A 24,893-nucleotide genomic window follows, 5' to 3' on the forward strand; every position below is an offset into this window, starting at 1 on the left:
AAATAGTCACTATTATATGCTATGTCTGGCAGCTGCTCCTGGGCAGCTTATCCAGGCTACTCTACCTGGGTATATTTCAGCTTTCGCCAAATTTGTCTTGGGATCGTTGGAAGAGAACAAACAATTTAAGAAATGTGTTTTATTTTCTGGTATCTTCTTTGGGATTGCCTGAATTAACCTATGCTATGTTTCTCTTGGTATGTTTCTTACAGACATCTCAAGGGAACCAATAACAACAAAGAAAGAAGACTGCATTTTCTACCTCTGCCAGACCCAGTCTCCAGTACTGGCCCCCCTGATGGCAGTTGGCATTTCCCTGTGAAACCTGCCAAGCTGGACGCCACAGCTTTGAACGACTGCAGTTTGGCTGCCACTGTGCCCTCTTCCGAGACATCCAACCATGCGGTCGTAGCCTGTCAGGCAGGCATTCATGAAGAGCACTATGTAAGCGAAGCTGTGGAAAACGATGCGCCAGATTACAGGGAGTACAGAGATGCTGGCACCATTACTGGTACGTAATACTGTCATTCACTCTCTTTTCTTGGAGAAGTGTTTGTGCACAGTGTTCATATACAATCAAACACAGCAACCATCACACCTAGAACTCCTTAGTAGAACCAACCAAGCTTTAGAAGGCTTTATCTAGACAACAGGAAGGAGCAGTTGTTACAGACATATATTCCAAGATAATATTCCACAAACTGGCTATTCTTGGTAGCCAAGCAAAATCTGTGCCCATCAGGATCCTGTTCCTCTTCTGAGTAGATATGCATAGGATTAGACACCAAATAATATTTTTGACCAATAAGAGAAAATATTTCTTTTCTGTACATAAGAATGATTCTGGCCAGTATACCTAGAAAAATCTGTCTTTATTAAACAGTATTCCCTACAAAAATCTTTGATTATAAAGACAACAGATGGTGGATGCTTAACAGAAACTCCAAATTTGGCATCCTATAAGTGTTTTCCAATAGGCTAGGAATTTTGAACTTTTTGGTTGGAGACAGGTCAGGTATTGCAGTCTTATAATAGCAAAGATAGTAAGAACATATGAAAAATTGATAGAAATTAATACTTGTACCCTTCCAGTAAGTACCTCATAGTGGAGGAAACTTAGTATAAATCTTTTTTCAGTGTAGTTCTTCCAAGTCATAAGCATTATGTTTCCAAGGGGTATCTAACTAAGGCTGCAATCCTAACCACACTTTCCTGAGAGTAAGCCCCATTGAACAAAATAGGGCTTACTTCTGAGTAGACCTGGTTAGGATTGTGCCCTAAGACTTCTTAGGTTTATGACAAAGATTTGATAGAGCTTAATCTTTTAAGGCAGTGGTTCTCACACATTTAGCACTGGGACCCACCGGGACAGAATGAGAATCTGTCGGGACCCACTGGAAGTTTTGTCATGACCGGAAGTGACATCAAGCAGGAAAATTTTTAACTATCCTGGAATGTAATCCTACCCACACTTACTCAGGAGTAAGTTTCCATTATTATCATTGTTAAAAGAATATACATAGTAGTTTGTTAAAAGTACAGGTCTATAACATTTTCCCAAATGCAGTCACATATCATGGTAGCATCAAGTCTAATATATTAAAAATAAAATATTGAAATGAATGGGGACCCACCTGAAATTGTCTCGCAACCCACCTAGTGGGTCCCGACACACAGTTTGAGAAACACTGCTTTAAGGGATGGGGCACCTTTACCCCAAGGGACATATCATGTGTACAGTGTTATAAACACTGCCTTGAACTACTTCCAGCTTTACTCCTGAGTTTGTAGCATTATTTCCATATGGTGTTGTGTGCGAACTACAAGATGTGCCGAGATTGGGCTGGGACCTCCCCTATTCTGCGACCTGGAAGCATGTCATCTGTTTTTCCTTTTAACATTTCTCAGCTGCATAATTTTGCACTCATCTACTTTTGGAACCTTAACTTGGGAATAGCATGTATGTAGAAGTTTTTTTTTCCTCCTCACTTTCATAGTTGGTGTGAGCAACTGATTATTTTACAGTTATTGAGAGTAGGAAGGATTTTTCTGTGCTGTCCAGGCAGATAGAACCAACCTTGTGAGGAAGTTTTTCTGCTGCTTTGATGCATAATTTGTATTAATCGTGTAAATTTGGAGTGTATGTAGTTACATCCACTATTAGACTCACCATTGATACCGGGATCCACCTTTAAATGCCTTGTAACAAGGAAAAAAAGCACCAAAATCCAATTTCCTACCTTTATGCTGCAAAATAATTATAATTTCATTCCATTAGATTCCATTATTCACCCCATCTAGTGGCTGAGTCAGGTATAGTGTCTATACCAATGCATTCTGGAGCTAGAAACTTGGAAGTGGGTCTTTAAAGCTATTTTTCCACGGATTATTATTTTTTTAAACTGGATAGCAAGGCATGACCTGTATTGTCTGTACTGACTGAGAGCAGCTGTCCAGGATTTCTGGCAGCGGTTTCTACCCCATCTGGAGATGCCAGTGATTGAACCTGGGACTTCTTTGTGCCAAGAATGTGCTCTGCTGCAGCTAAGCTACAGACCCTCTTGAAACATTTGAAAGACCTGCAGTTGACTATACTTAAGTGGGTCACCATGCCGTTGGGGACAGAAAGATTCAGATTATGTGCAATAGCTAATCATGCCTGTAGTTATCTGTTGAATTTTGAAAAATCCCAGGTAAACTGAGGGCCCCACACAAACATGCTGGATCTGAATTTGCTGCTGTTAAAAGGAATTACATCCGCTGTGGGCATGTTGCAACAATATGTGCTTAAGACTCTCTGGTGTTTTTTTAAAAAGTGTTCCCTTGAGGTCAGGAAGAATTTGACTGAATATCCTCTTTTGGTTTGCATGCCAGAACAGCTCTGCTCATTACAGATGATCTCTTGATAATGTTCCGTAGAAAGAAATGTAAGTCTCTTGCTGCTTTCATCTTTTGATAAGCTGAAGACAGTACTCTTTGTTAGTCATACACTTTTTTCTTTCATGGCATCATGTTGTAAATCTTTGATTGGACGTTGACACATGCTATACTTTTTCCTCCTTGATGGTGGCTGTATACAGAATGAGAGAGGCCGAGCAAGTAGAACTGTATTGGACCAAGTTCTACAGTGGAATTCAGTGCAAGCTTTTAGACAAGGCTGTTGTTAAATAACTGGAATACAATCTGTTTGGGGCTAAGGGATTTATTAGAATGATTTAGTAATCTCCTAAGCCTTGATGCAACTCTACCTCCGTCTCCTGCCTTTCTCTGCCAAACTAGCATGTCACTGAAAACATTCAGTGTGACATGTTAGATTTGAATGTGCAGGGATTTTGAGGGAACGTGTACTGCTCCTGCAAATTAAATTCTATCCCCACAAGTCTGAAATAGTGTAATCTGACAAGACATACATTGTACTAGCCTGGTGATCATGTCCTTTACCACTCTTTCTACATCTGTTTCCCTTTGAAAACAGATTCCTTTGTATTTTCTTCAGTTTAACATATCTGCCATCAGTCCTCTTTTCTTCTTCTTCCACCCCTGTTTCTGTGCCTCTTGCCACACTGTCTGTATACTTGAATCAGGCTCTTCTTTGTTGCAGGTCACTTGCAGCTTTGACAAGTCTATCCTCAAGAAGACCATTTCTGTAGGAATGCCTTTCAAAGCCCTCAGTACCTCTACTTATCTACACTTATACTTGACTTTATTTGATCCCATCCTCACTTGCTTGTGTGAGTGTGATGAGTTGACACAGGAATTGTTAGGAATGGTGAAAGTGAATTACGTTCACACAAAAAGAAGATGAGAATAGATAAAAGGAAAAAGAAGTAACAAGGGAAAAGATGAGTTTGAGGCTGCCTATTGAGATGCTGCTGCTGAAATCACACTCTTCAGAGGACCCATCTTATTTTTACTTTGATTTACTACATGCCATAAATGCTGAATCTGTAAACACTAACAAATCACATTCCTCTGCTCAGGATACTGATCTGAGAGACTTGTTCAAACTTGTCCTAAGTCAGCCTTATGGTTGAGGAACTGCTGCCACTCTCTCGTTTTAAAATAAGTTTTTAGACCTGCCTTTCCATTTCTTGTAATTTCCTTTGTCAAAACAGTAGCTGGCAAGAACTTCCCAATTTTTGCATGTACCACTACTGCATATTTCAGCTTGTTTGTTTTTGCTACTCAAAATTGTAGGTGACAGAAATGGATATACTGTAAGTTTATACATATCGTTCCAACTCTTCTACTGGTGAAACTTAAGGCAAAGGGGACTTATTAAATTGTTTGAGTTATAGCAAAGTATAGTTGTGCTGTAAGAGTAACATGAAGATCTTGAACTAGTCAAGTTGTTAGTAGTGCACACAATTTAGAAATAAGATGCAGTGGCCTTCTGGGCAGAAATAGTTGTTGAGAAAGAGGTTCATCACCAGAAGGAACATATGACTAGATTTTTTTGTATGCAAATCTAGTTCTTAAATAAGAATATATGTATTACATGAAGATGCATTTGTTTGGATAGAACAAGAGTGTAGAGGAGAAAATAGAAATGAAACAGAAATGAAGTGTGGGCTGACCCATAATGGATTTTTCCTCCAGAAATTTGTCCAATTCTCTTTTAAAGGCATCTAGGCCAGATGCCATCACCATATCCTGTGGCAAGGAGTTCTACAGACCAACTACACACCAAGTAAAGAAATATTTTCTTTTGCCTGTCCTAGCTCTCCTAACACTCAATTTTAGTGGATGTCCCCTGGTTCTGGTGTTGTGTGAGAAGGAAAAGAGCATCTCTCTATCCACTCTATCCTTCCCGTGCATAATTTTGAATGTCTCAATCATGTCCCCCCTCAGGCGCCACTTTTCTAGGCTGAAGAGACCCAAGCACCATAACCTTTCCTGATAAGGAAGGTGTCCCAGTAATCATTTTAGTTGCTCTCTTTTGCATCTTTTCCATTTCCACTATGTCCTTTTTGAGATGTGGCGACCAGAACTGGACACAATACTCCTGGTGTGGCCTTACCATAGATTTGTACAATGGCACTATAATATTAGCTGTTTTGTTCTCAATAGCTTTTCTAATGATCCCAAGCATAGAATTGGCCTTCTTTACCGCCGCTGCATATTGGGTTGACACTCATCAAGCTGTGCACTGCCACCCTTCTCCTGATGTGTCACAGACAGCTCAGAACCCATCAGCCTATATGTGAAGTTTTGATTTTTTGCCCCAGTGTGCATGACTTTACACTTACTTACATTGAAACGTGTCTGCCATTTTGCTGCCCATTCTGCCAGTTTGGAGAGATCCTTCTGGAGCTCCTCACAATTGCTTCTGGTCTTTGCCACTAAGAAAAGCTTGGTGTCATCTGCAAACTTAGCCACCTCGCTGCTCAACCCTGTCTCCTGGTCATAGGGCCTGGGGTAAGGTTGGGCCCAGAGTAACATGGGGATTATGAGCCACTCACTGAGGTAGCCTGCAAACCTCCCCTTCAGCTGTATCCTTCCCTCAAGGCCATGTGCAGGTCAGCAACCTGGAGTTTGGTTCACATCTTCATCAATCACTAAGGCTGCAGTCCTAACCACACTTTCCTGAGAGTAAGCTCCATTGAACAAAATAGGACTTACTTCTGAGTAGACCTAGTTAGGATTGTGCCCTAAAGGGTCCACACCAGCACCTTGGACAACACATCCTTTGATAGTTGGGTATTGTAGAAGATGGCCCATGGTCTGAAGAGGAATTCCCACCTTTATGGAGGCACAGCTTGAATATATCCTGGGTTCTTCAGATTGAGCCCCCCTGGAAGCACTGGAGAAATTTGGGGCTTAACTGAATTTCCCTTCTCAGTAATTCCAGTGTGGCTCAGTCTACCCACCCTAATAGGCCTAATGTGTGCATACCTGAAATTGAAAGGGAGCATGTGGCCTCAGCCAAGGAGCTGTGTCTGCCACAGGAGGGAGTTCAACAGGCTCTCTTATCTTGTACATCATGCTTGCAGATAACCTTTGATAATAATAACTAACTAGGTATTTATATACCGCCTTTTTGGTCATCGGATTACTCCTCTGACTTTATTCAAGGAGGTTTACATAGGCAGGCGTTTCTAAATCCCTCAAGGGGATTTTTACAATCATAGAGGTTCTCTCTTTCAAGAACCAACAACATTTCAGAATGAATCTTCCTGGTTTGGTCTCACTTCTGGCCTCCAGTTCTCCCAAGCAGGCTGACAAGCAGCTCCGTCTCTCACATGGAGGGCAGCCAAGACACTTCTTGCTCACACCAAGAGCAGGTGGAATCACTCAGCTCAACTTGTCAGCTGCTTCAGGGTCTCGACATTCTCAGCCATTTAGGGAGCTGCCGGTGTCCTCGAACTGGCGACCTTCTGATGTTATCTTCGAGCTAATGGAGGCTCTACCCTCTAGACCAGACCTCCTGCCCTTTGATGTACTGCTTCCTGTTCTTATTCCTGTTGCTGTGCAGAGGGGTTTGCAAAGTTTGGTCTTTGCAACTCTAGTAGAGTTGCTCTGGTAGAGTTCTTCTCCTGGGGAAGACTTTGGATCATCTGACCCTGCCTGAATAAGAGGGAAGAACTTCCAATATGCTTCAGTTTGGGCCACCCTGGAACAAAATTTCTCCATGGATTACAAAAGAATCAACTGTTTTTTATGTACTGCTGTCTGGTATGCACCATTACTCTTTTTTTGGTTTATTTGAAAGCTCTCTTTCTCCATTCTCATTTTCCTCATTAAGTAGTCAAAAGGTAGAGATGAAAATATAGCACCATCTAGTGTTTGTCTATTAGGATTATTCACTTCCAGTATTAATTATGGCAACAAAGTACAGATACAGTACTTTTTTCCCCCTTGCTGCAGACGTAGCCTCAAATCCAACTAAAATTCTTTTGGGTGGGTTCAAGTCTCTCATTTTTTAGATGCAATGTCTACACTCACTCGCCTGCCCACCCTCTCACAGACATTTCATCTTTGAAAGGTAACAAATTCCAAAGACTCAGCCATGTTCGTCTTTTGTCATGTGAGCAAAAGAGAGGGTTGTGACACCTTAAAAGGCAGCCAGATGCACTGAAGCACATATTTTTGTCCACAAAAGCGTATGCCACGATAAATCTGTTCATCTTTCAGAGACTGCAGATTTTTCTAATATCTTTGAAAGGTCTTTCTTTTACTTGTGGAATATTTTTTAAATGTCCTTATTAAGCTTCCCTGTGGGTTCTCTTGTAGCTGTCACATAACTTGCTTTTTGTTTTTAATCTTTTAATGTTGTGTTTCAGTTTTATTGTGTTGTAATTCAGTTTACATTTTGTGTTACAACCAAACAATAGATTCATTGTTCAATTATGTATGTTCCTTTTATGAGTAGTGTCTTTGCTTTTTCACTCTCTTGCCACCAGTCTGCATGGTGAAGGTTGTGGAAATACAGATGGTGAATAAAAGCCTTGATTCTTGCTGGAAATTTGGTTTTCCAACACATAGCAAATATGTATGCAGCATTGAGATAGCAAGAACACTGTCTTTCTTTCTGGATGTGCAGTTTTAACTTTACTGCAGTTCGTTTGACCAAGATAAAGAGAAGTGTGTATTGGTGAGAAAGAAACTCTGTCCTTTAGGAGAGGTGTCTACAAATTAAGGTCACTTTATGTATTCTGATAAATTTCTGATTTTATAATAAAAATGTATACTTGATTCATTTGTATAGGCTTTCTTTCAGAAGAGTTGAAGTGCAGCATATTTCACAGATGATTTTTGAAGTATGAGAGGCACTTTTTCAAGTGGGTGCTCCTCTTTTATTTAGCAGGGGGAGAGTAACTGGCCCTCCTCGCCCCAGCAATGTCTTGTGAGCCCTTTTGGGACAGGGAGCCATTATTTGATTTTTTTCTGTAAATCGGTTTGTGAACTTTTCATTGAAAAGTGATATATAAATACTGTTAATAATAATAATAATAATAATAATAATAATAATAATAATAATATACAGGTGGAGCCTTTTTATGTGCGTGAGTTCTGTTCCCTGACCTGCCACGATTTGGAAAAATGCGTTGTGCTAAATTGCGTAGAGTTACACAAATACACTACAGCCTGACCCTTGGAAATAAAAGGAAACTAAGGTAGCTGTTCTCATTCACCTCCCTCTCCTCTGCTCTGTACTCAGCCCTCCCTGTTGCCAGCTGTCCCCGCTTCTTTCACAGGTAGGATGCTGTGCTTTTAAGAGTTCAGTCCTATGCATTTCTACTCAGAAGTAAGCCCCATTGTAGTCAGTGGGGCTTACTCCCAAGAAAGTGTGGAGAGGATTGTGGCCTGAGAGCTCAGTCTTATGCCTACCTACTCAAAAGTAAATCCCATTCTAGTCAATGGGGCTTACTCCCAAGAAAGTGTGGATCAAATTGTAGCCTAAATCTCATGCTTTGGCTTGCTGAGAAGACTTGCTTGCTGGGCTCTTTTGTTTGTGTAGGCTGGAGCACTGAGAGCCTGCACCATCTGCACCATCTCAATCTGAAAGGGGGGGGGGAAATTCGGTAAACATTCCCTGGTTTTTTTAAAGCAATCCCCTCTGTTACTACTGCACCTGCCCCTGTGTGTGTGTGTGTGTGTGTGTGTGTGTGAGAGAGAGAGAGAGAGAGAGAGAGAGAGCTCTCCACCTTGCTGCACATGCTCTGGCTACAGAGGTTTTCGGCCCCCCCTTTCCCCTCTTCAGTCTCTTTGCTGGCTCAGGGTCTCCAGGAGTCTTACTGTTCCTTGGAAAGGGGAACCTCTTCCAGGGCTCCAGGGCTATTTCCCTGCCTGTGTGAGGAGGAGCCTTTTTGCAGTGTTTTCGGCTGCCTTGAAATGGAGTGAGACACAAGCACAGGGCAAAGGAGTTGAAGGTGTGTTCGACCTTGAATTCCCCCCACCCGATTATTGAGATAAAGTTAAATTATTATTTAACTATGGATTATTTAATTAATTTTAGATAAATTTAATTTTTAAATTTATAAATTTTAGATATAAATTTTAGATAAATTTAATTTTTAAATTTATTTAGTTTAATTTTAATTTTAATTTTAAATAAAATACTTTAATTTAATTTTAGATAAATAATTACCTCAATAATCCATATTGAGATAAATCCGTAGATTAAAAATTCATGGATAAATAGGTTGCACCTGTAATTGTCATTTCCCAAATTAGCTGTATGCTGCTAGTAGTAATGTATGCAGGCTGTAAGAATAATCATATTCTCGTTTGTCTGCTTAACTCATGGAGCTTTAGTCATTTTCATTGTTTACAGATCAGTTAGCAACAAAACAAATCTGTGCCTCCAGTGGGATGGTGGATTTTTGTCCTCTCTGGGCTCCTAGGCAGGCTTTTAATGATTCAAAAATGCTTAAAATTAGGATCGGCTTAGCTGTTTTCATTGTGTTTTAAAATGGGAAGTACAGGTTCTTACCTGTCATGCCAGATGTGATGAATGCAGTGTTCCTCCCCCCGCCCCGCTATTTTTCTGTTTTTGGATACTTCTAGCTTCCCAGAAGCTCCTGTACAGGTTCAGTTGGCTAAAAAAACTGCTGGGACATCCTTTACAAGCTAAAGATTGGAAACACCATTGATGTCAAAAAATGTGCTTGATGTGGATTCACTCCAAACGTGTGCTGGATATGGATTCAGAGTTCTGTCTTCCTATCTAGAATGTCCCCCCTTCCAGGCACATATTTAGCAAGTGAGCATCCAAACCTCTCTAGCTTAAGGGGTGGGCATGGAGTAACCTAAAAAAAAACTAGACTGTTTTTGAATATGACACTGGTACATCACTGCAGAAGTTGACTAGAACAGAACTGACCTTTGATGCTACCAGTACAACCGTGCCCCCTTATCTGTGGGGGTTCTGTTCTGAACTCCTCTCCCCACGGATAGCTGAAGCCACAGATATGGGCAAATGCCCATCCCTGTGGTCCTCCCTCGCCTCTGGAGGGACAATTGAGTTCAACAGACTCCAAGGTTGTCTGTCCCTGGCCTCTGCCGTGCTCATACTGAACTCTGAGGCTGAAAACATGTGACTTCCGGTTTAATGGAGAAAACAGAAGTCACGTTTTTATTATCTCATAACACATTGGGAAGCCAGGGCTTCCCGGGCCTTGCAATGCCCTCTAAGGCATTAAAAAGTCACAGAGAAACCGGAAGTCATGTGTTTTCAGCCTCAGAGCTCAGTCTGAGCTTGACAAAGGCTGGGGACGGATGTCCTCAGCCTCTGCTGAGCTCAGAGGCCATTCCAAAGGTGAGGGGAGCGGAGCTGCCCTCTTCTTCTGACGGGATGCACATGGGGGGGTGCGCTGGGGGGGCCTGAACCCCATCCACAGATAAGTGAATCCGCAGATATGGGATCTGCGGATATGGGGCCCCTCTATATACATGACCAGGATAAACTTTAAAAAGTTCTTTAGTGGTTGTGTGGTTTTCGTGTCTGGTTTGCTGGTTGCATCATTTCTGTTCTTTTTTTCAGAGGAAGACCTTGCTTTTTATGGCTACCATTACTACATATATAGGATCCGATTTTCATTATAGTATCCCATGTTTCTGCTTGAATTTGGCAGCAGTATAATCGCCAAACACCAGGTGGCACTAGTTAATCCTCCAAACAACATTCTTAATATAGTACATTGTGATATTTAGTGGGAGGGAAAGATGTTCATTTATAATATCCAATGCTTTGTGATTCTCCTGATATGGAGGAAGAAGTTGAAGAGAACTCAGTGGTTTTCTGAATCACCATGCTGAAATCAGTTTATTTCTGGCTTATAACAAACCACAGCGGTGTATTGAACTGATTTTGAAACTTTGACACTGTGTGGGAGGGGGTGAAGAATAGATGAATTGCTTTTGTTAACAGCTGAATTTTTAGAAAGAACTCTGCTGGTGAGGTTTAGAACAAATGAATCAGTTCTGTATTTACTGTTTAAAAAAACACCTATGGTATAAGAAATAAAAATGGGCAAATTGAATTCTGTTGATGCATATACATATGCCTCAACTGTTGTAGAAGCAAGAGAGAAGGGGTGGAACCAAATACCCACTATTTTGTACTTGAGAGGGGGCATTGCCACATGCGTTTCCATGACATTTTAACGTATCACTGCTTGGAATCATGCTACAAACATTTTTTCTGTGGCTCAAACTAAATGCACATGCTATTTTGTAATATGGGCTATGCTAATTTCCTATAAAAGCCAGGTGGGGGAGTATTGGAAACACAGTTTGGGCAGAAGGTGGGTCTTTTCTCTGCACTTCCCTCATCAGCTATTTTCCTGCCAGTGGAGAGAAGCAAACTTGAGGATTAGCATGAGTAGGGAAAGAGTTCAACACCTCTAACCTTCCCATTCTATACTTGAAATCTCTTCTTCTCCCCCTCCTTAGGAAATTGATGGTGACTCAAATCTCTAACACAAGTGTGCTTAATCATATCTGATGGGAGGTTGCTAGATTTTTAGCAATCCTGAGGTACCAAGGCACAGTGGGTTGAAGTTGAGATTCATCTGGGCTAAAAGGATTAAACAACACATCTTATGAAGCAACACGTCACTTCTTAAACCAGTTTACTGTCAGTAGTATATTCAAAATGTTATGCCAGAGCTGCTCTTGATGGTAATTGCATGAAAGCTATTTGTGCATTTTAACTGGCTTCTGTGTGTGTGTATTTAAAAGTAACCTTTAAGATAAAGAGAACACAGCAGAGAGTGTGTGAAGACTAATGTCTGACCCTCCCATCTGGCAGAAGGAAAGTGTTCCTAGTAAAATATCTCCCTTCTGAGATCTGCCTGAGTCATATGCTGATGAGATCACTTATTCCCAGCAGCATTGTTTTGTCACAAAGGGTGATAAGTTACTGCCCCTAACAGTGCTGGGGAATGGTAAGAGTTATGAATTGGGGTAGAGATGAAGCTAGGGATCCTGATGTAATGATTAGTAAGTACATGCCACGTTACAACTTCCTGGCAGATTCACTCCTAGAAAATAAGGCATAAGTTGAGAAAACAACTATTGTGGATAGTATGCTGTAATAGAGTGCAAACCTTTAGAACCTTGGAAATTGGTTCGTCTGCCAGAAATAAAAAATGCATTGGTAATGGCAAAGATACTAGGGAGCAGTACATACCCATTAATTATAGTTCAAGATTTGCACATCTCAGCTCTTTCAACTGAAGCACAGTTATTTATTCTAGGCAGGATTTTGAATGCACAAGTATATTTGGAAATAATGGCTATTATTTCAGTGGCAGTGACTCTTAAGTAAGTATGCTTTGGCTCACAGTCTCAGAAAAACACTTAGTGTTATAGCTTCTTGTTCTAATTTTAATAATACCCACTAAGATATATATATATATATATCCTTATGTGTATAATGAAGATCAAGAACATAGTCTAAAATTTGCTTTGTTGGGTGGGGTGTTTGTGTTTTTCTTTGTAGTTTTTTTTTTCTTGGCGTTGATCAAAATGAAAACATTGCTTATGGCCTAAGTCAAGAAACAAAATGTGTACACTAGAAAATTAAGGATATTTTTTATAAATTAAGTGTACTGTTTGTTATTAGAAAGCATTCCGATATGTATTATCAATTTTAAATGGCAGGGTTGAGAGCTGAGCTGCTTCATTCACTGTTTTAATTATCAGTCTTTACAAATCTCCGTGACTGGGTATTCTTGATGCAAAGAGATCCTTGAAGATTTTCATGATGTTTCTTTCAGTGGGTCATGGCTCTGGGCTAGATGTTATTTATCATTTCTCTTTAAAAAATCTTCTCTGCCTTTCACCCTTTAGAGGGCTCAAGCATACAAAATCAAGTTAAAAACATTGTTAATACAATGAAACACTGCAGCAATGAAAACAAGATCAGAAATTTTTTTAAAAAAAAAAGCTCAGGAAGTCTGTGCAAAGAACCAGATCTTCAACCTCCAGCAAAGTACTGTCAGAAAGAGAAACAGCTACACAGTACAAGGCAGGAGACTTTGCATTCTAGGGATTGCCACTGAGAGATGTCGTCATGCATCACTGGCAACCTAACCTCAGAAAGTGGCTGAACGTACAAGAGACTTGATCTTTATGAATGGATAGGTTTATGTGGAGTATGATGGTACTTTCAGTATCCTGGTTCCCCAAGTGGTGTAGAGTTTTAAAGGTAGTAACTAGCACCTTGAATTGCGCCCGGAAACAAACTGGTAACCAGTGCATCTAAAATGACGACAGTGAGGCCTGATTGAACTGTCCCATAGTGATGAGTAGTTGTCAGGTTCTGAAGGCTCTTCAAGGCCAGTGATGCATCCAGCACATTGCAGTGAGGTGAGATGAATAAGGAATGGGTCAACATGGCCAGGTTGTTCTAAGATGGAGACAGGGCCGTTGGTACTTGCTGAAACTGAGCAAAAAGTATTCCATGACACAGCCAGTGTCTGGACTCAGTAGCAAAGCCAGGTTCAAAACTTCAGACTTGCTTATTTAAGGACAAAGAAACCAACTGCTAATTTCTATCCTGGGCTTTGCCTATCAAATGTCGAAGCTAGGTTCAGAATCATGAATGCAGTATCACTGCAACAAGTCCAGCTCACTGGGGACCAGATGCCTAATTTTAGTGTGAAAAACTTCATGTTCCCTTTTTGCTAATGTCTGCAATCTTGTCTCTTGCCCCTTCCCCACTGCTTTCCATACTTCTTGCTAATGTTGAAGCAAAGTGGCATGTTGATGTGGCTTATATAGAATCACAACCACCCTATTTTTATTTTAAAAGTTACGTAACCTAACTCCTATGTGTTTTCTTTCCTCTTAGATGTGTGCAATAGTACTGATCTTCCCGAAGTTGAAATTATCAGCCTGCTGGAAGAGCAGTTGCCCCACTACAAGCTAAGAGCAGATACAATCTATGGGTATGACCACGACGACTGGCTTCATACTCCTCTCATTTCTCCTGATGCTAACATTGACTTAACAACTGAACAAATAGAAGAGACGCTGAAATACTTCCGTAAGTTCAGATATATTCATTTGAGCTCAAATGCAGTTACTTATGGAGCTCATTAGTTGCCTTTTGCAGATTAGAGGCTATGACTGGAGAAACAATACAATATAAGGGGTGGACCACCTTAATCTCAAAACAGACACAATTATGCTAGAACCTCAACTTGGTCCTGTCATTCAAGTTTAAAAATAAATCAGAGAGGCATCCAAAGAGGAAAGTGTTGAAGAAATGGGTGGCTTCATTTATTCTTGCATAGACTAGATAAATTCACATTCAGGTCATGGCAGAGAGAGAATACTTCTAGATACACTAAATCAGTGGTTTTCAACCTTTTTTGTGCCCTGACCCAATATAGAAATAATGATACTGGGGACCCCACTGTCAATCCTGCCCCCTCCCAGGACCCGATAGATTTGGGTCACACTAGACATGCACTCAAATGTATGCTTCTGAGTCTTTTTTTTTCCCCCCATGTTTGACCAATAGGAGGGGAATGGGGACATGCAGAATGGCCCAAAACTGCAGCAGGATGCAGTTTCGGGCTTTAGTCCTTAGCCCCCTCCCTGCTTAGAATTTGATCCTCCCGCATGCTATTGTAGGGGTTTTTGTCTTTTTAAAAAAATTTCAGTTGAAAAGCCAATAGAAGCCTTTTTAAAACTATAAATTTATGTGTATGGATGGTGGTTGCAATTGAGATAACTACAGTGGAAGCAAATGCTAAAATACTCTTCCACCTGCCATGATTTCAGGTTGTTGATTGAACTAGAAAGAACAAACAAGAATTGGAACTACATGTTCACATGTGCATCCAATGTTACCTTTACAGCTTGGTTAAACAAAACATTTTTGTTTGGCAGCAGAAGACCTTCAGAGGGGGTTAAGGCAAACCTCCTTCAGAAGGGTATTACACCACCTTGGTGTCGCCACCAAGGAGGAACTTTTTTGTGTCCCAGCCAAATGCATATCAGATGTTGCAAGTACATGGAAGAGAGTCTGTCAAGCAGTTGTAGTATCTAAGCAGGGTTATGAGAGAGACACTACTTCAGATATGTTGGGCTCAAGTTATTTGTCACCTATAAGGTTAAAACTTGGGCATGAACCCAGAAGTGGACTGGCAGTCAGTGTAATTGCAGCAAACACCCATCTAAACATCTAGTCTCAAGACCAAGTCCAGGAGTACTCCCTATGTACTGCTACTGTGTATATATGTAATAGTTGGACAACAGTGACCCCCCCCCCAAAAAAAACTATGCCACTCATAATGATGTTTCTGCTGAAGGCTGCTTATGACATTTTATGTTCAACTGAAAGCATTTGAAATGCAATGTGTATGTCTGTCTCCGTTCAAGTTCATGTTTTGCCTTTGTCTTACAATACAGTGACACATTAAGAAACTAAGTTTGCAGTCCTGCACATAGGCTGCTGAATTGAAACAACAGTTAATTCTTTTTTTTACCAAAACATCCCTAAGACCTTTTAATGAAATCTGTGTACAAAAAGCACCAGTGACTGAGGAATTTTATAGCTGTTTCTTAATGTCAGAAGTTATCTTAAATATCAACTCAGATTTAATTAATTTTATTCTTTTGTAAATAGGTTTTTGTTAAACTTTCAGAGAAAAGGGAAAAGTACAAAAATGCTAAGAGATCAAGCAAATACTAGAAATTCCAGTCTGCATAATTTTATTAGTTCACAATAAGTGCATTTGCTTGTCGTCTGGAAGTACAGGTCTTTGCTCAAGGTTGTGAATTTTTAACAGCACAGTTGGGTTTTCAAGTACTCAAAGCACAACATTTTGTCTTGGGTTAGGGGAAGAGTGATAGTTCCTTGTCTTTTAATATGGATATAGTTGATTATATCATTTACTGCTGAGTGGCCTTCAAGTAGCATAAAGGAGAGTCACATTGGACCAACTCAGATGATATGAGAAGCTGTGGTTTGTTGAATCATGAACGAGTTGGGAAAGAGCAGGGAGCCTATATGCCCCTTGTCTCACAAAAGTGTCCATAAGATATCTTAACTGGAAAACTGCTGTTTAAATGATGCCAATACACCAAGCTATCAAACCACACTTTTATTCTGGTTTGTCAGGATCACTCAAACCTAACTTCTCCAGTTTGGACACTATGTGGAACTGTGGTTTTAGAAAGCAGGGTGTTTTTCTTTCAGCTGGGCACGCAGAGAGGTGCATATAGGCTTGTCATTCTTTCCTGTCTTGTTGATGCTCCAGTATGCTGCACTTGATTGTTTTGAGGAAAGAAAGTGTAGCATTCCTACAGATGAGATGTTCACACTTCTGGTATTTGGTTAGCTTTAAGCCACTCAGGTAACCAAAAGGTACTGAATGTACTGTGAAGAATGTGCATCCCTCACTGCTCCATAGGTTCAGACTAGCACAATAATGAGTTTACACCAAGAACTCAAGAGACAAAGATGCTATTAAATAAGTAATTTATTCCCTCTAGGTATTAAAAAAAGTATTCACTTTACAAAGAGCAACACATTACAGCATACCCATTTGATCACATTCTCAGTGTGCCATGAGATGAAAAAGGTTGAAAATAACTACTCTAAATTGCTTGTGCTTCCACCTGAGGCCATGGTCAAAATGAAGACCAGCCTTGAGAAAAGGGTTCAAGGCCTCATCTGCCACACTGAGGGCCTTAGTGGCTAATACTTTCCATTGGTGGCTTTCTTTAATCCCAGAACCTGGCCTGGTGGAGAAAAGAAATTAAGCATAATCTGTGTAAAATTGCATTGTCAGTAGCCTTTCTGGCAGACTTGTCTATGGACGCTGTCCAATTCACTGCCAGGACCAGTGTGGGGGATATGGCAGCTAGAACACATGGCTGAGGCATTGGAAGGTGGATTACAGTTTCCAGGCAAGCCTCACTCTCAGGAGACACCGTTTGGCAAGTCCTTGTTCTGGTGGAACCAGAGAAAGTAGTAGGTGCTTCCCACTAGGAGAGTATTGATTGTTTAGAGCAAGGGTGTCCAAACTTTTTGGCAGGAGGGCCACATCATCTCTCTGACACTGTGTTGGGCACCTGGAAGAAAAAAGAATTAATTTACATTTCAAATTTGAATAAATTTACATAAATGAATATATTAGAGATGGTACTTATATGAATTAATGAGGGTCTTGCAATAGCTCAAGGCCTATAAAAGGCCTTGCACAAAGCAAGGCCACCCTTTCCTTTGCTGCCGCTGCTGCATCACAGATGTGAAACAGCAAGCATTTGTGGGAACCCTTGTCCCACAACTCATGCAAGAGGTCAAACAGTTGGCTATCACGCTGAGAGCAGTTGCATCCGGCCAGCGTGGGCTCCAGCAAGTCTCTGGAGGCTCATTGGAGACTGGTGGCACCAAGGGCCGGATTGGAGGGCCGCAAGTGGCCCTACGGCTGGGGTTTGGGCACCCCTGGTCTAGAGTTATTGTTTTTGAATCTCAAAAGGTAGCCCCACACCCAAGGGATAAGGCAACTTCAAGCCCAAGTGGCAGCTTGTTGAGTCTCCTTACAAGGTCCAGTTCCAGCATCTAGGTATCATCCTGGACATAATGGCCTTCCAGTTCTTCCTCTCTATGGAAAAGTGCACCCAGGTCACCTCCCTTGTATCAGCCATTCTGAAGGCTCCTCAATTCGATGTCCCAATACTGATACAGCTCTTGAGGATTCTGATATCAGGCCAAGAAATGAATCCATTGGCAAGGTTTGGGCAAGGGCTCTCAAGCACTGTCTCCTATCATACCAAGAACTCCAGTCACTGCAACAATACCTGTTGTGGCAGCTCAACAGCTACTGTCTGTCAATAGTGTCTCCTGTCTAAGACCACTGCCATGAATTCTGAATCTCTCAGATACCAGTTGTCAGGGGAGGGAACTCATCAGGCTTCTGTAGTGAAGGCTTCTAGTTGGATTCCAAGCCATTGAGGAGCATCATCTTCCTCAAGCTCCAGCTCATATTCCAAGTGCTGAGATCCCTCTAGACCCAGACTGAACACTGGGAACATCCTCATGTAAACAGCACCTCAACCAAGGCTTTGGTGAACAGATAGGTAGGGACCCATTCCCTGTCTTTTCACAATTAGGCTACTCTCCTGGGCAGAGAAACATCATGTCTGTCTTAGGCTATTTCTGGACTTTCATGTTCTCCTTATTCTTAGCCAGTAGACTTTTGACTTACCAAGGTTGTAAACCTATCCACGCATACCTGAGAGTATACTCCAGTGATTGTAATGGGACTTATGTCTAAGTAGACATGCATAGAATTGGGCTGCAAGTCTATAATCCAATGAGTGAGTTTTCATAGCATGATGCCAAGAGAGGAGTGTGCTGTTCAAGAAGTCATCTGTCAAGCATTTGCTGGATTCCCTCTAGGAGAGCTTGATCAGTAGCATGCTCAAAGTCAGGTAGCTTTTTGCACAGCCTTGGGGGAGGAATCTGTTCTCCCACCCTCATGGATATGGGTCATCAAGGGAGCAAACTTCAGGGAGCTATTCCTTTGTTGAAATGGTTGTGTCATTAGTAACAGCAATAGAATTGTCATGCCTTCTGTTGTTGTATGAGTTTGGCAGGGTGAAGGTTCCTGTGCTGCACATTATAATGGTGGACACTACAAGTGCAATTAAACTTTTTGTTTGAACAGTCAGTGTCATAGGGAAGATGCCAACCTTTTCTTGCTTAGAAACTTACCACAGTCAAAGGGCTGAGCTTTTTTCCTTAGGCAACTGCGTATGCCTCTGTGCTTTTTCCTTGGTGCGAGGCAAGCAAGACAAAGGAGGTCAAACAGTGCCATCCATATCACTGTGAGTCAGAATCAGTTGAGTAACCTGTTTCAGGCCTTCCACACAGCACAAAGGTTGTCAGTACATATCCTCATCTTGGGCCATGTGGAAGTGTTTAGAGTGAAATTGAAGAGCTCTGTGAAATCACTCAACATTTTAAAAACTAGTCAACCCTATATATTTATAAGGAAGTTCTGTTAATTTGAACTGAATGAATATCTGACTCAAGGTCTGGTTCATAAGAGTTGGATTCTTCACACTGTGTGCCACCCTTCCCTTTGAGATAAATGTATGTGGAAGATATAAATGGTGGCCTGACCTTCCCTCTTCCCCAGAAATGATTTTATGGATTTTTGTGTCAGCTGTAGTAAGGTTGCTACCTTGAGCAGTTAAGGTTTGATAAGTTCAGAGCACATACCTGAGTCCAAGTCACCAGTTTAATTGAACACCACTGCTGTTGTATATACACTGATCCTGATTATTGATGTATTAATGAATAACTGTGGTTGAGCAAGAGAGGCTAACCATCTGTATATTTAAATACTCTTTCACTTACATGTGTTTTTTTTTATTAACCAGAGTGCAACTTAGGGCGGTTCTTCCTGCTTGAGGGCCAACTCAACAGTCCATTAAGCTTATAGTAGCTATTGGTTGTATAAGAGCTGTATTGCCTTCTATCCACATTGTCATTGGTGGAGCTAGTTCTGCTGAACATGAAATTAAGTCCAAATGAGGTTTTGGCACCTACCTGTAACTGCCCAAAAGTCTGCAGTTGTGTTTGGGAGTCAAAAACTTCACTTAGGTAAATTCAGTACATTGTACTGTCATATGTGGAAAGCGTTCAGCTTCTTCTTCTGTTGTGTGCAAAGAGTCCATGACTTGCTGCAGTACAGAAGTGTACTCAAGACACAAGCTCTGTAGACCTAGATCTTGGTATGTTCTGTCAGCGTCTTGTTGGACCATACTCTCTTTGTGAGTCTGGAAAACGTGGTAGCTGCTTTGCCGATGTGTCTGTTTAGCTCGGTATCTAGAGAAAGAGTGTCGAAGATCGTTGAGCCAAGATACACAAAGTCATGGACAACCTCCAGTTCGTGCGCAGAGATTGTAATGCAGGGAGGTGAGTCCACATCCTGAACCATGACCTGTGTTTTCTTCAGGCTGATTTCAGTCCAAAGTCTTGGCAGGCCTTGCTAAAACAGTTCATGAGCTGCTGGAGATCTTTGGCAGAGTAGGCGGTGACAGCTGCTGAACACTTTCCACATGCACTGCCTCCGACGCATCCTTGGTATCACCTGGCAGGACAAAGTTCCAAACACAGTCCTGGAACAAGCTGGAATCCCCAGCATGTATACACTGCTGAAACAGAGCCACCTACATTGGCTAGGTCATGTCGTGAGAATGGGCGATGGTCAGATCCCAAAGGATCTCCTCTATGGAGAACTTATGTAGGGAAAGTGCCCTATGGGTAGACCACAGCTGCGCTACAAGGATATCTGCAAGAGGGATCTGAAAGCCTTAGGAATGAACCTCAACAGATGGGAAACCTTGGCCTCTGAGCGTTCTGCTTGAAAACAGGCTGTGCAGCATGGCCTTTCCCAGTTTGAAGAGACACCGCCAACAGACTGAGGCAAAGAAGGAAGGCCCATAGCCAGGGAGACAGACTAGGGACACACTACGTTTGCTCCCAGTGTGGAAGGGATTGTCACTCCCAAATCGGCCTTTTCAACCACACTAGACGCTGTGCCAGAACCACCATTCAGAGCGCGATACCATAGTCTTTTGAGACTGAAGGTTGCCAACCTGTACTGTCATATGCATGACCAATACATCCTTGGCAGCTTGGATGGAACTAGATACTCATGAGAATCAGTTCTCAGTGTGACAGATTCAGAAGGATCGATAGCATGCTGCCTTCCACCAATCCATTTCATGCAGACCTTTTTGCTTGAACAATTTGAATGCTGCTCAATTTGAGGCAGGCTGGGGGAACAACTCGATTCTTGCCAGCATTCTGAGATTCTGCTAGCGTAGCAACCATTCTACATCTACATGACACCTTCTTCATCTAGTTGTAGAATGGTTGCTATGCTAGCAGAAGCTTGCCAAATCCTTCTTTCTCTAGAGAGGATACTTGCAGAGATCTACTTTCCTCACAGCTCTTAAAATAATCATCCTGAAAAGCCATATCAGTTCCATAGTGGAGCCTCTCAACCAGTTTTAAAAACAGATGCACCAAAAAGGCATGGTTGGGGAAGAACACCAAATTGGAACTGTAGCATGGTATTCTACGGCCTCCTGTGTAAGACCTAAAGCAGTATTTTGAAGTGCTCTGACATAACAAAATGTAGGCTCTTACCTTTTGGTTAGGAAGGGCCTGGCCATTTACATCAGTCCATTCATTTGAGTAATGCTCTTTTAGGTAGCATGTGCTTGTTGCTGCTTCTCTGATTCTTCTTCCCCTAAGAATTGTTGTTCTTTCTGACTTGTTGCAAGTTAGACAAAGAATCCTTAAATTTCATTTAGAATAAATTAAAAGTTGATATGTAACTTCACAAGATAGTCTGTTTCTGTGATGTCCTTAGATAATATGTACTATTTTGCCACTCTTTTTTGAAGTCTAGTGGTTGCTTTACAGAGAGCTTGTAGCAAAGCTCCTTTTGAGGATGCCCTCATGTCTGAGCATGAAGTGACTTGATAATATATTCTAGCTTCAGTTCTTGTCAATGTAATACATGATGTGTCTTGGATCAAGAGAAACGCAGGTTGAGTTCTGTTCATACATTGGGACTTCCTTGTTGCCTCCTCTCTGAAAAGCCATTCCTAAAGGTCAGGAGACCCTCTGGCATTGCACGGGATTGTATGTGTAGAAGGGACACTGCTTACACCTAGGATTTCTGAATCCAAACTTTTGTGTATCTGTTCTAGTGTGTGTGCATTATGAAAGTCTCAGTGTAATACTCATGTTCTGTAGCTTATAGCCTAGGGAAAGGTGATATAGAAATCTTCTAAATAAATGAAACTGTATACAAGCAAATATTTTACTAAAGAACCCTTAAACTGGGATGGATGCTGTACAGAATTAACTTGAAAAAAGCAGATAGTACCAGGTTCTCACACATGATAAATAGAAATAGTCTTTTGAAATTGCTACTTGATATTTTAGGCCTGTGTTAAATTCACTGACAAAAGCAAGTGTCATACTGTTGTATTCACCATGGAAAAAGTAGTGCTTTTCTACAGTTTCCATAGAGTGCAGCCAACTCCTTCAGTTCCTTTGTTGATAACTAAAACAAAATCCAGTGCTCGCTTAGCAACTTATTCTAGTCCACCAAGCATGTAACGTTTGCATCTTGCAATCTGGATTGGCTTGTCCCCCCTTTTCGTTGGAAGGACATCTAAACAGGGAAGAGGCAATACGACACTCAAGGGGTGGCTACACATGGGGTGGCTACAGATACCGTGAAAGACTATATTGTTCAAACTCCACGAGGGAAGCGCATTCTGTCCTGCAGACTCTTGCAGAGCCCTGTATTCTGTGTTTGTGAACAGTGCAGAGCTTAATTTTGAGTAGTAGTAGCCTGGAGCATGTGAAGTGGGACATTGTATGAATTGGTAACTCCTGCCTTTAAGTACCAGTTTGCACATTGGTACTGACCAGGTGAATACAGTGTATGAGGCCAGGTCTGTTTCATAATTCAAATAGAAGAGCCAACTTTTGTGTTTTTATTGAAAGTAAGGTATGTCAGATTACAAGAAGGCATTAGGTGAAAATGCATTCCTTCTTTGCCAAGATCTGTTTCATATGTTACTCATCCCAGAGAGAGAATGCCAAAAAAATGTATCCATGTAATAGTGTTCTATATAGTGAAGTAGTGTTCTATTGAGCATATCTCCAGAGCCACTCCATTGGCGTGATGTCCCTTGTGGCAGATGATGCAGTAGTGAAGATACCGTATTTTTCGCTCCATAAGACGCACGTTTTCCGCCCCAAAAAGTGGGGGGGGGGGAAGTGTGTGCGTCTTATGGAGCGAATACTAAAAAAAACTCTGCCCTGGCCCCACCCCCTGCCCGCTCACTCTGCTCGGCTTCCCCGGGCAGTCAGAGGCTGAGCTGGCTGGGGGGCTCCTGCCTTCCCTCAGTGCCGGCGCGGACTGTGGCAGCGCTGGAGGGCCCGCGTGTCTACTCAGAAGTAAGTCTCAGAATCAGTGGGGCTCACTCCCAGGAAAGCGTGGGTGGGGTGGCAGTCTCGCTGCCCAATCCTGTGCATGCCTACTCTGAAGTAAGTCCCATTAGAGTCAGGGGGGCTTACTCCCAGGAAATCCTCTCTCTCCCCCCCCAAGCCTGGAGCATCACAGCCTCTCCCTCCCCCCCCAAAGCCTGGAGCATCACAGCCTCTCTCTCTCTCCCCCCCCCAAGCCTGGAGCATCACAGCCTCTCTCTCTCCCCCCCCCAAGCCTGGAGCATCACAGCTTCTCTCTTCCCCCCCCAAGCCTGGAGCATCACAGACTCTTGCTCCCCCCCAAGCCTAGAGCATCACAGACTCTTCCCTCCCCCCCCCCAAGCCTGGAGCATCACAGCTTCTCTCTTCCCCCTCCCAAGCCTGGAGCATCACAGACTCTTGCTTCCCCCCCCCCAAGCCTAGAGCATCACAGACTCTTCCCCCCCCCAAGCCTGGAGCATCACAGCTTCTCTCTTCCCCCCCCAAGCCTGGAGCATCACAGACTCTTGCTTCCCCCCCCCAAGCCTGGAGCATCACAGCCTCTCTTTCCCCCCACCCCAAGCCTGGAGCATCACAACTTCTCTGCAACACAAACACTTTCCCCCTTCTCTCTCACACACAGGCTGCCCCCTTCTCTTACACACACAGATGCTCTGCCCCCCCACACACACTCACACAGCAGGGGAGGAGCACTTTCACTCACCTCATCCAGCATCTGAATGTAAGCCCTCCCCCATCACAAAGAAAAAACTGTCTCCTTGGTCAGAATGCCAGTGTTTGCTTATTGCACAAGCCCCAGGTATCATCATAAATCCAGCGGTTTGTTGTGTCTTGAGAATTCAAGTTGTGGTTGGACTTTCCACTTGTTCATTTGTATTGGAATCACGGAAGAACTGTCGAGGAGGTAGATGTGGTGTCAGCAGTGGCCCCTTTAAGGGTAAGGCCTGGGCATCCAGCAGAGTGTGCTACACAGCTGCAGCCACTGGAAGGCAATAGGGCCCTCAGGGATATAAGGAGTACCTGAGGCAGAAAGGGTTTGTGGGTTTTGAAGGAGTGCAGGTTGGAGGTAGGAGAGGAGACTGACTGGGTTTATTGAATTTGGAATCTGACTGTGGATTGTGACTGGACTTGGATACCCTGATGGATTTGACTGACCTTGGACTGTAATTTGGCTTATTGGCTCTGGACAACTCTGGCAACTCTGATTGATGGGACTGATTTACTTGGCATCTGTGGACTGGAACTGGACTCACTTTTGCTTGCTGCACTGGTGAGTTGCACAAGGGGGACTGATCAGCCTTAAGCGGGCACGAGGCCCAGTGGATTGGAATTTGGCAGAACATCATTGTAGCAGAAAGATAATGTGATCCCCTATTTGCGTGCACCTGCTTTTGTGAGCTTCATAAATTCTGACTCTAGCGATGATGAGTTCTTGGGGTTTCCAGAAAACTAGAGTACTCAAACCTTTAAGTCTCTCCATTTGTTAATGACAGTGATGATGGTTCTTAATGCCACTGTTGACTGCTGTTCACTTTACATGGTTCAAATGTTATTCTGTTATAGTTTATTAAATATTTTATTACACTGTTTGGTTCAGAATATTTTTTTCCTGTTTTCCTCCTCTAAAAACTAGGTGCGTCTTATGGTCAGGTGCATCTTATGGAGCGAACAATACGGTAGTCCATACAGTTGGGTTAACTTGTGCATATGCTTGGGTTGACTACAAGCCTGAGTCTATGTAGACTGCAAAGAAATCAATTTAAAAAGAAATAAATATAAATTGGTGGCCTCCTTATGGAGTGATTTACTGTTGAACCAAGTGGCATTTGTTGCAAATGATGCCTCTTTCCTTACAAGGTGATGCCAAATGCAGTGCTTTGCTAGATGTCACAATGTTCAT

The 24,893-nt window shown here is 42.2% G+C and overlaps 1 protein-coding gene across 1 annotated transcript in view; it reads left to right on the forward strand.

Moving 5' to 3' along the window:
- Window positions 1-216: 216 nt before the first annotated feature.
- The window catches only part of TRAK1 (trafficking kinesin protein 1), a 90,273-nt gene continuing 65,596 nt past the window's right edge, over window positions 217-24,893 (forward strand). The window contains exons 1-2 of the mRNA XM_066631118.1: window positions 217-511; window positions 13,802-13,996. The gene's annotated coding sequence lies outside the window, so the exon portion shown is untranslated. The remainder of the gene's footprint in view (window positions 512-13,801; window positions 13,997-24,893) is intronic.

The sequence above is a fragment of the Tiliqua scincoides genome, chromosome 5, assembly GCF_035046505.1.
Source record: "Tiliqua scincoides isolate rTilSci1 chromosome 5, rTilSci1.hap2, whole genome shotgun sequence".
In the NCBI taxonomy this organism is placed as follows: domain Eukaryota; kingdom Metazoa; phylum Chordata; class Lepidosauria; order Squamata; family Scincidae; genus Tiliqua; species Tiliqua scincoides.